Here is a 14161-nt window from a genome sequence, read left to right as displayed (position 1 = left end):
CATGATTATCTCAATAGATGCAGAGAAAGCATTTGACAAGATACAGCATCCATTTATGATAAAAACTCTGAATAAAATGGGTATAGAAGGAAAGTACCTCAACATAATAAAGGCCATATATGACAAACCCACAGCTAATATCATCCTCAATGGTGAAAAACTGAAAGCTATACCTCTAAGAACAGGAACCAGACAAGGATGCCCACTGTCACTCCTATTTAACATAGTACTGGAAGTCCTAGCCAGAGCAATCAGGCAAGAAAAAGAAATAAAAGGGATCCAAATTGGAAAGGAAGAAGTGAAACTGTCACTATTTGCAGATGACATGATTTTATATATAGAAAACCCTAAAGAATCCACCAGAAAACTTTTAGAAGTAATAAACGTCTATGGTAAAGTTGCAGGATACAAAATCAACATACAAAAATCAGTTGCATTTCTATACACTAACAACGAAGTAGCAGAAAGAGAAATTAAGAATACAATCCTATTTACAATTGCAACAAAAAGAATAAAATACCCAGGAATAAACTTAACCAAAGAGGTGAAAGATCTGTACACCAAAAACTATAAAACATTGCTGAAAGAAATTGAAGAAGACACAAAGAAATGGAAAGATATTCTGTCCTCTTGGACTGGAAGAATTCACATAGTTAAGATGTCCATACTTCCTAAAGCCATCTATAGATTCAATGCAATCTCTATCAAAGTTCCAACAACATTTTTCACAGAAATAGAACAAAGAATCCTAAAATTTCTATGGAACAACAAAAGACCCCGAATAGCTAAATGAATCCTGAGAAAAAAGAACAAAGCTGGAGGTATCACACTCCCTGATTTCAAAATATACTACAAAGCTATAGTAACCAAAACAGCATGGTACTGGCACAAAAACAGACACACAGATCAATGGAATAGAATCGAAAGCCCAGAAATAAACCCACGCATCTATGGACAGCTAATCTTTGACAAAGGAGCCAAGAACATACAATGGAGAAAAGAAAGTCTCTTCAACAAATGGTGTTGGGAAAACTGGATAGCCATATGCAAAAAAATGAAAGTAGACCCTTACCTTACACCATACACAAAAATTAACTCAAAATGGATTAAAGGCTTGAATGTAAGACCTGAAACTATGAAACTTCTAGAAGAAAACATAGGCAGTACGCTCTTCGACATAGGTCTTAGCAACATATTTTCAAGCACCATGTCTGACCGGGCAAGAGAAACAATAGAAAAAATAAACAAATGGGACTACATCAAACTAAAAAGCTTCTGCACAGCAAAGGAAACTATCAACAAAACGAAAAGACAACCTAACAACTGGGAGAAGATATTTGCAAACCATACATCTGATAAGGGGTTAATCTCCAAAATATATAAAGAACTCATGCATCTCAACATCAAAAAAACTAACAACCCAATTAAAAAATGGGCAAAAGACCTGAACAGACATTTCTCCAAAGAAGATATACAGATGGCCAACAGACACATGAAAAGATGTTCAAAATCATTAACTAACAGGGAAATGCAAATCAAAACTACAATGAGATATCACCTGACGCCCGTCAGAATGGCTGTAATTAACAAGACAGGAAACAACATGTGTTGGAGAGGATGTGGAGAGAAGGGAACTCTCATACACTGCTGGTGGGAGTGCAAACTGGTGCAGTCACTATGGAAAACAGTATGGAGATTCCTCAAAAAATCAAGGCTAGAACTACCATATGATCCAGCTATTCCACTGCTGGGTATTTATCCAAAGAACTTGAAAACACCAACGCGTAAAGATACGTGCACCCCTGTGGTCATTGCAGTGTTATTCACAATAGCCAAGACTTGGAAGCAACCTAAGTGCCCATCAAGGGACGAATGGATAAAGAAGATGTGGTATATATACACAATGGAATACTACTCAGCCATAAGAAACAATGAAATCCAGCCATTTGTGACAACATGGATGGACATTGAGGGTATTATGCAAAGTGAAATAAGTCAGAGGGAGAAGGTCAAATACCGTATGATTTCCTTCATTAAGTAGTAGATAATAACAACAATAAACAAACACATAGAGCCAGATTGGATTGGTGGTTACCAGAGGGGAAGGGGGGAGTGAGGAGGGTGAAAGGGATAATTCGGCACACGTGTGTGGTGATGGGTTGTAATTAGTATTTGGGTGTTGAACATGATGTAATCTATGCAGAAATAGAAGTATAACGATGTACACCTGAAATTTATACAATGTTGTAAACCAATGTTACTGCAATAAACAAAAAATAAAAAAATAAAATAAAAGTGATGTTTTGTTATTAGGAAAAAAAAAAAAAGAAATGAAGTATTGACACAGACTACAGCATGGATGAACTTTGAAAAGATTATGGTAAATGAAAGAAGCCAGACACAAAATGTCACATATTGTATGATTCCACTTGCCTAAAGTATCCAAAATAGGCAAATTTTTGTCTCTCCAGAGACAGAAAATAGATTAGTGGTTGCTTAGGGCTGGGGAGGAAACGAATTATCTGCTAATGGGTAGGGGTCTCTTTTAGGGAGGACAAAAATATTCTAAAATTAGATTGTGGGGATGGTTGCAAAACCCTGTGAATATACTTTAAAAAATTGAATCCTGTACTTTAAATGGGTGAATTCTATATTATATGAATTCTGTCTCAATAAAGATGTTACACAAAAAATAAAGACAATCTCCAAATTGTTAATAGGATTGTTTGTGGAATGATGAGTGGGTTTTCTTTGCTTTTTTTCATTTGTCTGTATTTTCTCAATTTCTGACTACTTTTGTAAAAGGAAAAGGGCTATTTTTAAAAGACTGTTTCCCAGTGGTTTTGTCCTTTTGTTCTGATCTTGGTTCACGAACTTCAGACTGCTTTCAGAAAACAAGGGAATTTTTTTTTTCATTTAATACAGTCAATAAACACTTTTTAAGGTCCTACTGGGTCCTACTATATACCCTACTAGCCACTAATTCTCCTTGCTACTTGTCCTAAGGCTCACGAGGACATAAGTCGCCACCTGCATCTGTAGTCGACTGGGGAGACGCAAGCTTAAAGGCTTAAATAGATGGCTTGATGGTATTTTTTTTTTAAGTATGAAATTTACACAACATTATCCTAGCTAATTCTAAAAATGTATGCAAGCTTAATCGTGTCAACTGATGGTGATCTAACGATTTGGTGGCCCTTGTTTTTTGTTTTGGAGTTTTTTGCTTATAAATGTAGATGATCTCTATTTCCTACAGAGTTTGTTTGCATTTTCAAGCTAATCTCAATTAAAGTGCAAAGGAGTCCCCAAGCCTGTGAAAGAGAAGTCTGCCCCACTTCCACAGAACTCCCGGCTTGGGTGAAGCCAACAGAAGAGCAAGTCTCAAATTTCTTGACCCCTTCCCCACTCCTTCTGCTTACAGAACTGGAGGGGCTAAGAAACAAACAGGAAAAGAAGCTTAATTTAACCAACACTTATAAAAATACAAATTAAAGCAAAATAATGCTTTTCATCTCACAGACTAGCAAAAATTAAAAGACCAGTATTATCAAATGTTGGAAAAGATGCAGAGACACGAGCTCTCTTTTGCTGACAGGGTGGCAATGGTAAATGGGTACAGTCATTTTAGCAATATCTGTGACAATGTTACACATTGGTACCATTTGACCGAGCAGTTCAAATTCTAGAAATCTGTCCTACAGAAATACTCGTACACTCAGGATGTTTGTTGCAGACCTACATGTAAGAGTGAAAATTTGGAAGCAACCTAAACGTCCAGCAGCAGGACACTAATTAAATCATGTGTGATATTTAAACTATGACATTCAATGCAGCCGTAAGAAGAGCGAGGGCAGATGAACTGCCGTGGTGTTCCTGGAAAGATACATATATATATAATGGGGTGGGGGGAGATCAAATTGCAGAACAATATATCGAGCATTATTCTATTTGAGTTTTTTTTTAAGTATGTATCCATCTCTATATGAATATGTATATGTTTCTGGGAATAGGCATAGAAAAAATCTGGAGGGTCACACACCGGACTGTTAACAGTGGGTAGTGAAATAGGGAGAGATAGGAAAGGAGTATATTTCTGTTTTGTTTGAATTATATAATAACCAGCATAGAGTACTTTTGTAATTTTAAAAGGAAGTAGTAAAAAACTCAACTTCTTTTCTGCCCTATTAAAAAAAAAAAACCTGGGAGAGTCTCTAAAGATATACACTGCTGGAATTTTATATGGAGAAATTGATTTACATGGATCACATAACACACTGTTGCTACACGCCCCACCAGCACCCCGTTTCCCCGAGACCTGCATTAATGATCTCCATAGCATTTACCACCAACTGACAAGCTATCTATTTACTTTCTTATTGTCTATTTTCTGCATCAGAGTGTAAGTGCCATGGGAGCAAGAATTTTACCTTGTTCTCTGTTCTTGCTTCAGCTCCTAAAAACAGTGCCTAGCATATAGTGGGCCCTCAATAAATATTTGTTGAATGAGCCTTGACCAGCAGACGAATAGCAAGGTAACTTTAGAGTGTGTAGCTTGAATCATATTTCAACACAAATTAGAAACCAGAGGCATTGCTACCCCAGTTAAGACATTGTCAGAGAGGAAAAACTTTTCCTCTACTCTCTTATGTTCACTCTTTAGGGGCCTGCAAATTAAACAGATTAGCAAGAGAAAGGACGGATTTTTATTCACGTACGTAGGACAGTTTACATAAAAATGTGATTCAAGGAAGTAATTAGAATTTGGGGCTTATATACCATCTTAATAGGGCAAGGGAGGGGGAGAAGGGTCCTTAGGAGAACAGATGGGAGATATGATAGTTTCGTGGCAATGTCTGTTTATAAGAGCCAATCTTCCCTGATTGCTTCCAGGGAAGGGATTTATGACAATTGAGTTATTTGGGGATGTTCTGCTTTTACATAGGTAAGGAAGTTCAGAAAAAAAAAAAAAATTCTATTCTCAAATGCCTTCAGCTCAAAATAATTCTCATACCACGATGGCACATTCCGGACCCCTTCAATGTTTAATTTTGCATCATAGCTGTGTATGCTTTTGTCCACTCAGCCAGCCCAGGTGCCGTGAAGTCAGGAACTGCATCTGGCTCATCTTGGAATCCCCAGCACTGAGCTGGTGGGTGGAAGGTATTCAATAAACGTTGCGGCAGGCAGAACTTTTCTGAATAGCTCATGCGGAAAGCAAACGTGAGGGGGGTGCGCTTTCCCTTGTCTATGACTAAGAACACCCCCAAACTCTGTGTGGATCTACACAGGAATGAACATTATTTTATTGGGCGAGAACCCCAAATTCAAAAGGGTATGTAACCCTCTCTGAAAGGTATAAACTGCTGGTATGGCTGGTAGAAGTTGATGTGTTTTTTTTTTCCTTTTTGATTACCTTCTCCGGGCATAGTTTCCATAGATTCTGGCCCAAGGCATTGCTCCAAATTAAATTGGCAGGAGGTAATGCTGCCTACTAAGGAGGGGGACCCCCTCCCCGCCTCCCTCCAGAAGATGCCCAGCTAGGCTCCTGACTGTTTTTCTGGGGAGTAAATGCCAGAATTAAAGAGGCTTCTAGTGAAGGAGAGGGCCATGTTCTCTGACTTTGATGTACACTAGTACCCTATACGTACCCTACACCCAACACACATGCAAGGGAGCACTTGCCTGGCCCTGCATCGGAAGGATCTGCACAAGAAAGGACTAGGAACCAGGACAACACACATGAGGAGTCTCTCGCCTCTTGTTTCCAAGGACATCTCCTGAAGAGCTGGGAGGGGAGGGGAGAAAATGAATGAGTTCCTTCTGCAAGTGCTGAGAGCTTTGCAGCTCACTACAGAGTCCCTGAGCTTCAAGTGGAAAGCTGTGATGATCTGAGCTCAGAAAATAGAGCGACATTTTACAGAATTTATAGAAAAGTTAATTCATTTCCTCCAGGGATATAAATATGCAACGACAAAATTATTCAGGGCACTCTCTGGAGCAGTGGTTCTTAATCTTTTGGGGCCATAGATCCCTGCAGGAATTTAAAGTAGAACCCCTCACCACAGAAAACATGCGCAGACACACCACATTTGCACACAGTTTTGGGCATTCCTTGTGCCTCTAACAACTCGTTCATGGGACTCCTGCCCAGATTAAGAAAATGTGCTTCCCAAAAAAGGAACAAGGTATATTGACTCTTCTGATGACTGAGAATAAATTAAACTCACAATATAAGAGGCACTGCCAAGATGGAAGCTCCTGCCTGGGGAGCTGGTATCTGTGGATCTGGCATGAGGAGTAAACGCTTCTATCTAGAGTGATAAGGACACCATTAGGATGGGACCAAGTCAGGGACGTTGGCACTGGCCCAGGACGGGCTCTCTCCCGCCAGGAGTCTGTGCATAAGCACTGCATTATTGAAGCCTGGGATTGTGTCCAAATGGGACAGACTTTAATTGGAAAGTAACAGAAGCATCTTTGTCTTTGCTGGATCCAAAAATCTATTTGTGATGAATGGAAAAAGAGGCGGGAGCCTGGGATGTTAATTCTCAGGCTTGGGTTTTGGGGTTTTTTTGGGGTTTTTTTACGGTTTTTATGTTGTATGTCTTTTTTTTTTTTTAATTGAGATTAGCCTTGGGGTTTTGTTTGTTTTCTTTTTTTTTAATCCCAGGGTTTCACAAACGATCTTAAAGATATTTCAAAAATCTCAAAAGGATTGGAAGTAAATTAATTTTGACTCACCTTAAGTATATATACATACTACAAAACCCTTCTGACACAGAGGGAGCAGCTGCAGGCCCCAGACTCCCTGAACAGCTCCCAGTGGTGGGAACCGCATTCATTTTGGAAATGGTCTCTTCTACTTTCTTTTGAGTTGCTCTCACCTCCCTGGGACCTTCTCTCTGCAGTCCTTGTCCTCATTTCTGGAGCCACAGAGACTAAATCTATGCCCTTTGCTGCGCAGTAATCCTTCAATAGCTCTTATTCAGTTCTCAGGTCCCCCAAAGTCTGCTCTCCTCTGGGGGGGAGAGGAGTGGGGTGGGATCCTGCGTCCCCCCATCCTGCCTCCCTAGAGGGGTCCTATGTGGGCTTGTTACTCAGAACTGAGCACGACCTTCATGCTGGATGGGAATCTTCTGTTAATGCCACTTACGTATCAGCTGCCCCATCACCCTGGGCCCAGAGTTAGGGTGAGCCAGGTGAGGCACTTACCTGGGGCGCAAATTCAGGCGGGCACCAAAAACCCAGGAATCAAGAAAAATTATACTTTAAAACATCAAAATTAACACCAAAACCCCACAATGAGCAAAATATCAAAATTTTAAATAAGAAGACCTGTAATATTGGAAGCTGACACAAGAGGATATGCCCCCAAATACATGTTTTTTTGTATTTTTTTAATAATTGATTTTTTCCAGAACATTAAAGTGGTTGAAAAAATATTTAAAAATTGAAAAGTTGGTGTATTAAAACTCACAACATTATTTTAAGTTTAAATATTTTACTTATACCAAAAAAATAATCGATTAGAATTTTACTTTCCTGGCTTTAATGGAAGCAAACTCATCAATAGTCCTTCCAAAATCCTCTTTGACATACTCAACATCACGCTGGCCAATCACACCCCCAGCGCTTACAGTGAACTAAGCCCCCAAACAGGGCCGTTGCAGACATGTGGTCAGGGCATGCATCACCCAAGGGTACTGCCTCTAAAGAAGCACCGGTCCCATCACGGACGTCTTTCTCATTTTAACACTGTTGTATTTTTATTGTAACTATAGACTCCTAAGGTGGAAGAAAAATGTCTTGAGGAAGAGGTTCCTTTATCTTATCCCCACACAGTTGCCCTCTGGGCCAAGGGCAGCCCTGTTGCCATGTTTTTCCCCCACCTGTGCCTGTTTGCCCCTCTCCCTTGATCACTTCGTGCTTATCTTTCTGGTCTTCATTTCATATGTATTGATTTTATTGCACACAACTTTCTTCAAGGAATTTCAGATCCTTTTTGGAAGTAAGTGGGGTGGAAATAAATAATTGTGTGCTTTGCCCACAACCAGTCCATCTGCAAAAACCATCAGCTTTGCTTGCAAATACACCTGGAATCCCATCACTTCTCACGCATCCACTGCTACCACCCCAGAGACCCATGGAGCCACCGCGTTCTCTCCCCTAGAAGGTGAGTCTCCTCCCTGGGCCTCCTATTTCCAGCCCTGCCTGCTTTGGTAGACGGTTTCTTTGGTAGCCCCAATGAGCCCACCTCCTGGTATCCATACCTATGGGTAACCCCTCCCCCACTGACTCTGGCCTTGACCACGTGACCTTCACTGGCCAATGGGACATCAGCAAGAGGCATCTCCATCAGCTCGTGCACACTGGGTCTTGTCCTCTTGGATGGCTGCTTCTTGGGCTGCCACGTGAGGAGCTAGGACAGACTAGGCATGGGCAAACTTTCTCTATAAAGGGTTAGGTTAGGCTTTGTGGGCCTTACGATCCCTGTTGCAACTACTCAACTTTGTCATCGCAGCTTGAAAGCAGCCATAGACAATATGTAAATAAAGGAGTGTGGCTGTGTTCCAATAAAACTTTATTTACAAAAACAGATTTGGCCCATGGGTCATAGTCTGTCAACTCCTGGGCTAGACTACTGAATGATGAGAGGCTGCAGGGAGATATCCTGCAAAACAGAGGGCTGTACTGTGTTGAATAGTGTCCTCTAAAACTTCATGTCCATTCAGAACCTGTGAATGACCTTATTTGGAAATAGAGTCTTTGCACGTGTACTCAAATTAAGAGGAGGTCATACTGGATTAGGGTGCACCTTATATCCAGTGTGACCGGCACTCATACAAAGAGAGAGAAATGTGGACACAGAGACACAGAAATACAAAAGGAGAATGCCATGTGACCACAGAGTCAGACTGGAGTGACGCAGCTGCAAAGGCAACTAACGCCAAGGATTGGCGGCCACCGCCCAAAGCTGGAGAGAGATAAGAACCAGATTCCCCCTCAGAGCCTCCAGAAGGAGCCAACCCTGCCAACACTTTGATTTCAGACTTCTGGCCTCCAGAACTGTGAGAGAATACATTTCTGTTGTGTTAAGCCACCCAATTTGTGATAATTTGTTAAGGCAGTCCTACGAAACTAAAGCAGAGGCTATCTTGCATGTGCTAGCTCTACCTAAAAGCACCATGTGAGACCCTCCAAGTGAGATCAACAGAAGAACTGCCAGCTGAGCCCCAGTCAACCCACAGAATTGAGAGCAAAGAAAACAGCTGTTGTTTTAAGACACTAAGTTTTGGGAGGGCTTGTCATGGAGCACCAGCTAACTGACACATGCGCTCTAGTCTTTCTTCAGCAGCAGCTGGAGTGATCCTTCAAAAACAGAAGTCAGAGCATGCCGTTCCTCTGCTCAAAACCTACTGGAACCTCCTCTTGCTCAGGGTGAAGTCCACAGGCCTTCGAGTTGTCCACAAGATCCCACCCACCTGCCCATGGCATCCGGTCCTACACTCTCCCCCAGCCCCCAGCCCTGGCCCATGGTCTCTTTCAATTCCTCACACATACTAGGTTCCATCTGATGAGAACACTCTTCCCAGTGACTCGTTTCCTCACGTCTCTGCTCGAACGTCCCTCTGACACCGGCCACGTATATATCCACATGTACTCTTCAATACTGTCTGCCTTCCTGCACCCACCCATTAGAAGGTAAGTTCCTTGAGGTTAAGGGCCTGTTTTGTTTAGTTTTTTCCTTGCTATCCCCAGTGCCTGGCACACAGTAGGGGCTCCATAAACAGTTACCGTAGTGACACATTTAAATCACTCCTCCCATTTGTGGACTCTCTCTTTTCATTGAATCAGATTTGGGCCTTCACTGCAACTGGTTGGGAGGAGTCTGTTGGGATCTCTCAGATCGCAAAGCACGAGACCCACATGGGTTCCTCAGCCATGGGGGCTCCCTGGAGGGACCCCAGGAAAGCAGGGCGGCAGGAAGCGGAGCAGCTGGACATGCCTCCTCCTGAGAACGACACGTCACTACAGCTCTGGATCTGGCAGCTTCATAAGGCAGCGGTGCAGAGCCACACCCACTCTCCCTACAGCCCTCAACCACAGACACTGCGCTGCTTCCTGCCGCCCCACCGAGTCTGCTTCCTCGTTTTTCAGCCTCATGGCTTCTGCTTACCACCTGTTCCACGTCTCTCTACATCTGCACTTTTCCACCAGCAGATCAGTCTCTTCGTAGATCCTGAATCCAAACTTGGTTGGCCAGTCACCCACAGTTCTTTGTGACATGCTCCTACTGGGCAGACATGTCGGGCCAGGCCACCTCTAGTGCTGATCCTGGGTCCAGTCAGCTGTGTTCGGTGGTAAAGGCCCAGTCTGAGAAACTCTTCCACAGTGGCTGTGGGTGTGGCAGAAGCCCCTCACAAGGGGGCAGTTTATCAATGTGGCTCCTTGCTTGGCCTGTCTGGTGCAAATCCTGAGTCAGCCAATCTTGAGCGCAGCTGTCCTGCCTGGCTCTGGCGATCTGCAAATTTTTAGCAGCATGTCCTCACTACCCTCATCTAGGAGCGAGCCTTCAGTTTGAGATCAGCCCCTTAGGAGACCCATTCAGCCAGTTATAAATCTGCCCAGTCTGCATTTCTCTTCGGGCCAAAAGAATATCCTAACAGGCTCTGACAACTGCTGTGCTGAAATCCATTCTCTCCTCAGCATCCTCCCGACCATCAGTTCACACACGAACAAACAAGACACAAGATCAATCAGGGAATTCCAACACAGGAGGTCCAGGGAGCTCACCTCATGGGAACCGTGAAGTTTGTGGAAAACTTTTTGTGGGAAATCAGAGAAAGTTTGTACCATTTGTTTAGGAAACACCAGAAAATTCCATCACCAGTATGGGGTTGGGGACATTTTGTAATTGGAACTTGAATTGCGATACAATGTAACTGCCACTCTGCCTCTGCAAGCTGCTTTCTCTTTCCAGCTACAAGCCTGGTCTAGAGAGAATATAGTATCAAGCAGATATGAAGGCTTCCTGAGCAATGTTTCTCAAATCTTGAAGCTGCTACAGTTCAATTCTGTGTATGGTTATGGTCCTAGGGTAGACATGCAAACTAAGGGAAGGCTCCTTGGACTAAGTTTAGTGTTGTGGCCTCTCATTCAAATCCACAGACGAGGTGAACTTCATCTTGGAGGAGCCAATGCCAAGTGGTTGGGGGCGAGGGCGGGGAGCCAGGCTGCCTGGGTTGGTCCCCCGGTGCCTCCATTCACTAGCTGCAGGCTTGGCCAAGTCAGCCAGCCTCTCTGTGCCTTGAGAAGTGGAGAAGATCACATGGAACCTATTCATGGACTTGTCATGAGGATTCAACGAGTTATACCTGGCAGGCGATAAGGCCTCAGTAACATCTCTGTGATAGGTGGAGGGAGAATTTTCTCATTAACTGTGGTCCACGCAAAGCCTCTGCAAAAACCCTACTCTCAGTGAATCACAAGGGGCCAGTGCCTTCTGAAAGGAGAACTTGGCTCTTGCTTTTCCATCTGGAGCTCACGCACTGTGTCATCTGACGGCTCCTTCCTTCCAGTGACCCGCATTTTGCAGTGGGGCCATCGCAGGGTCCTGCACTCCTGCTCTAGCAGTGCTGCCGGCCTAGCGGACAGGCAGGGGGAGCCCTCTCTTGGCTGCAGATCAGGGTTTCTTGGGCCCACGGCTGCAGCCGCCCTGGTCCTCTTCAAATGACAACCATAAGAACTGTGAGACAGAATGGGTGGGAACAGACAGAGATGAAAAGAAAACTGCTCTGGGGACCTACTGCCCCTGCTATTTTAGAGACATCAGTGCCTTCCAGGCCTCCATTCTAGCATTCAGTAATGACTCCCAAACTGATGATAGGAGCCACCTGGGGTGTTACAGCTCAAGACTGCCTCCTGGGGTTGGTATTATTGCACCCATTTCAAAGATAAATGAGCTCAGGCACAAGAGGATCCACGCAGAGCTCTTTGACACAAGATACAGACTCTTTCCTCTGATTTTCTCCTGTTGGTTCAGAGCCCCACTCAGTCTCCACTTGGCTCCCTCATTCATTAGCTCCTCCAAGGAGATCTCTGCTCGCTGGGTGCCTGCTCCTTGCTTCCCTGACTTCCTTGGGTTTTTTTTTTCTTTAATCCCCCTACTACTTACTCCTCCCATTTGGGCACCCCTGATACATGCCCTTCTAGCAATGACTTTGTTTAAAAACCATACTGTGCTGCCTCCCTTCTGTCTTCCCAAACGTGTGCCTTGCCCAATCCCTACTTCCTGACTTTGTGAGGTCAGCTTTGAAGATGGCGGGGAGGGGGCTGTTGACAGTGGGAGGCCCTAAGAGGTGCCCTCAAAGCCATCATAAAGGCACAATGCTGACTGCAGTTTACAGAGAGGACACGTGGGTTTCTTTAAGTGAAGGACTTGGTGGTAAATTGAGAAGCCATCAAATTTCTAGAAAAAAATGCAAGGGAAGAGCTGAATTTGATTTTTTTTTTAATTAATTAATTTTTCTCCCCCAAAGCCCCAGTAGATAGTTGTATGTCATAGCTGCACATCCTTCTAGTTGCTGTATGTGGGACACGGCCTCAGCATGGCCGGAGAAGCAGTGTCTCGGTGCACAACCGGGATCCGAACCCGGGCCGCCAGCAGCAGAGCACGCGCACTTAACCGCTAAGCCACGGGGCCAGCCCTGAATTTGATTCTTTTTAAAGCTGGGTCAGAACTCATATAGGCTGCTGGGGGAAGCGCATAGAGGTACAGATACTTTAGAAAACAAAGTTGAGGGCCGGCCCCGTGGCTTAGCGGTTAGGTGCGCGGGCTCCGCTGCTGGCGGCCCGGGTTCAGATCCTGGGCGCGCACCGATGCACTGCTTCTCCGGCCATGCTGGGGCCGCGTCCCACATGCGGCAACTGGAAGCATGTGCAGCTGTGACATACAACTATCTACTGGGGCTTCGGGGGAAAAAATAAAAAATTAAAAAATTAAAAAAAAAAAAAGAAAACAAAGTTGAAGATGTTTATACCCATGACCTAGAAATTCCACATCTAGGTGTATGATTTAGGTATATGCCTTAGAGAAACTCTTGCCTGTGCTCAGAAGACATTTGCAACAAAGTTCATAGCAGCATTGTTGGTAACAAGAAAAAAAGAACCAGGAAACAATCCAAATGTATACTGACAGGAAAACGTGTGATATTCACACAATGGAATACTATATAGCACTGAAAACCAACCATCCACAGCTAGAGGGATGGAGCTCACAAATGTCAAGTTGAGCAAAAAAAAGAATTCTAGCAAAAGGCTACAAACAACATGATGCCATTTATACAAAGTTCAAAATTTGTATTTAAAAACCATAAAGAAAAGCAAGGGAATAATAAACACAAAATTTAGGGTAGTGATCACCTCTGTGGCCTAAGAATACACAAGGGACCTTACTGGCATTGCCAGTGTCCCATTTCTTAAGCTGGTGGTGGGTACACGGACGTTCATTTATTATTCTTTACACCAGATACACTTTATGTAGTCTTTGGCATATGTGAAATGATGACAGACAAACACAAACCTCACGATCACAAGGAGGGGCCATCCACCTGCATCCCCTGAGGGCCTTCGGCTCTCAGAGGATCTCTTTCCTCCCTTGGGCCACTTATTCAACCCTGAAGTTTCCTATCTGGCTAGAGACCCACCTTCCAAAGAGGCATGTCACTTTTTCAGTCGACCAGCAGTTTTCAACCAGGGGTGCACATCCCACAGACAGAATCTGTAACCCAGGCGGGTCAGAGGATGCTGCAGATTCTCCTTCCCTCAACCCTGGTGCCCACCTGCAAATGTGTTGCAGGCGCTACCTGCAGTGCTTCCCCAGGTGGTCTTCTGATAGTAGCCTTGGACACTCACTTCCTCTTCCTGCCCACCAGCAAGGCAAGTGCCTTTGGTATGCCACTGCGGTGAAATTGCTCAACAATTGTACTGTGAGTGACAAATAATAACAAAACAGCTGTAACAAGGTAAATGCCCCTGCACTGGAGTGCAGGCAAATGTGAGCCCCACACCTGTTAACAAAGCCTCAGGAGCTGTGGAGACAGGAAAAGCATTTGGCAGCCTGTGGATTTGGGGAAAGACCTGAGGGCATCTCTACCAATCA

The sequence above is a fragment of the Diceros bicornis genome, chromosome 13, assembly GCF_020826845.1.
Source record: "Diceros bicornis minor isolate mBicDic1 chromosome 13, mDicBic1.mat.cur, whole genome shotgun sequence".
Taxonomy (NCBI): Eukaryota; Metazoa; Chordata; class Mammalia; order Perissodactyla; family Rhinocerotidae; genus Diceros; species Diceros bicornis.
The sequence above is the reverse complement of the archived record's forward strand: the minus strand, read 5'-3'. Positions refer to the sequence as shown.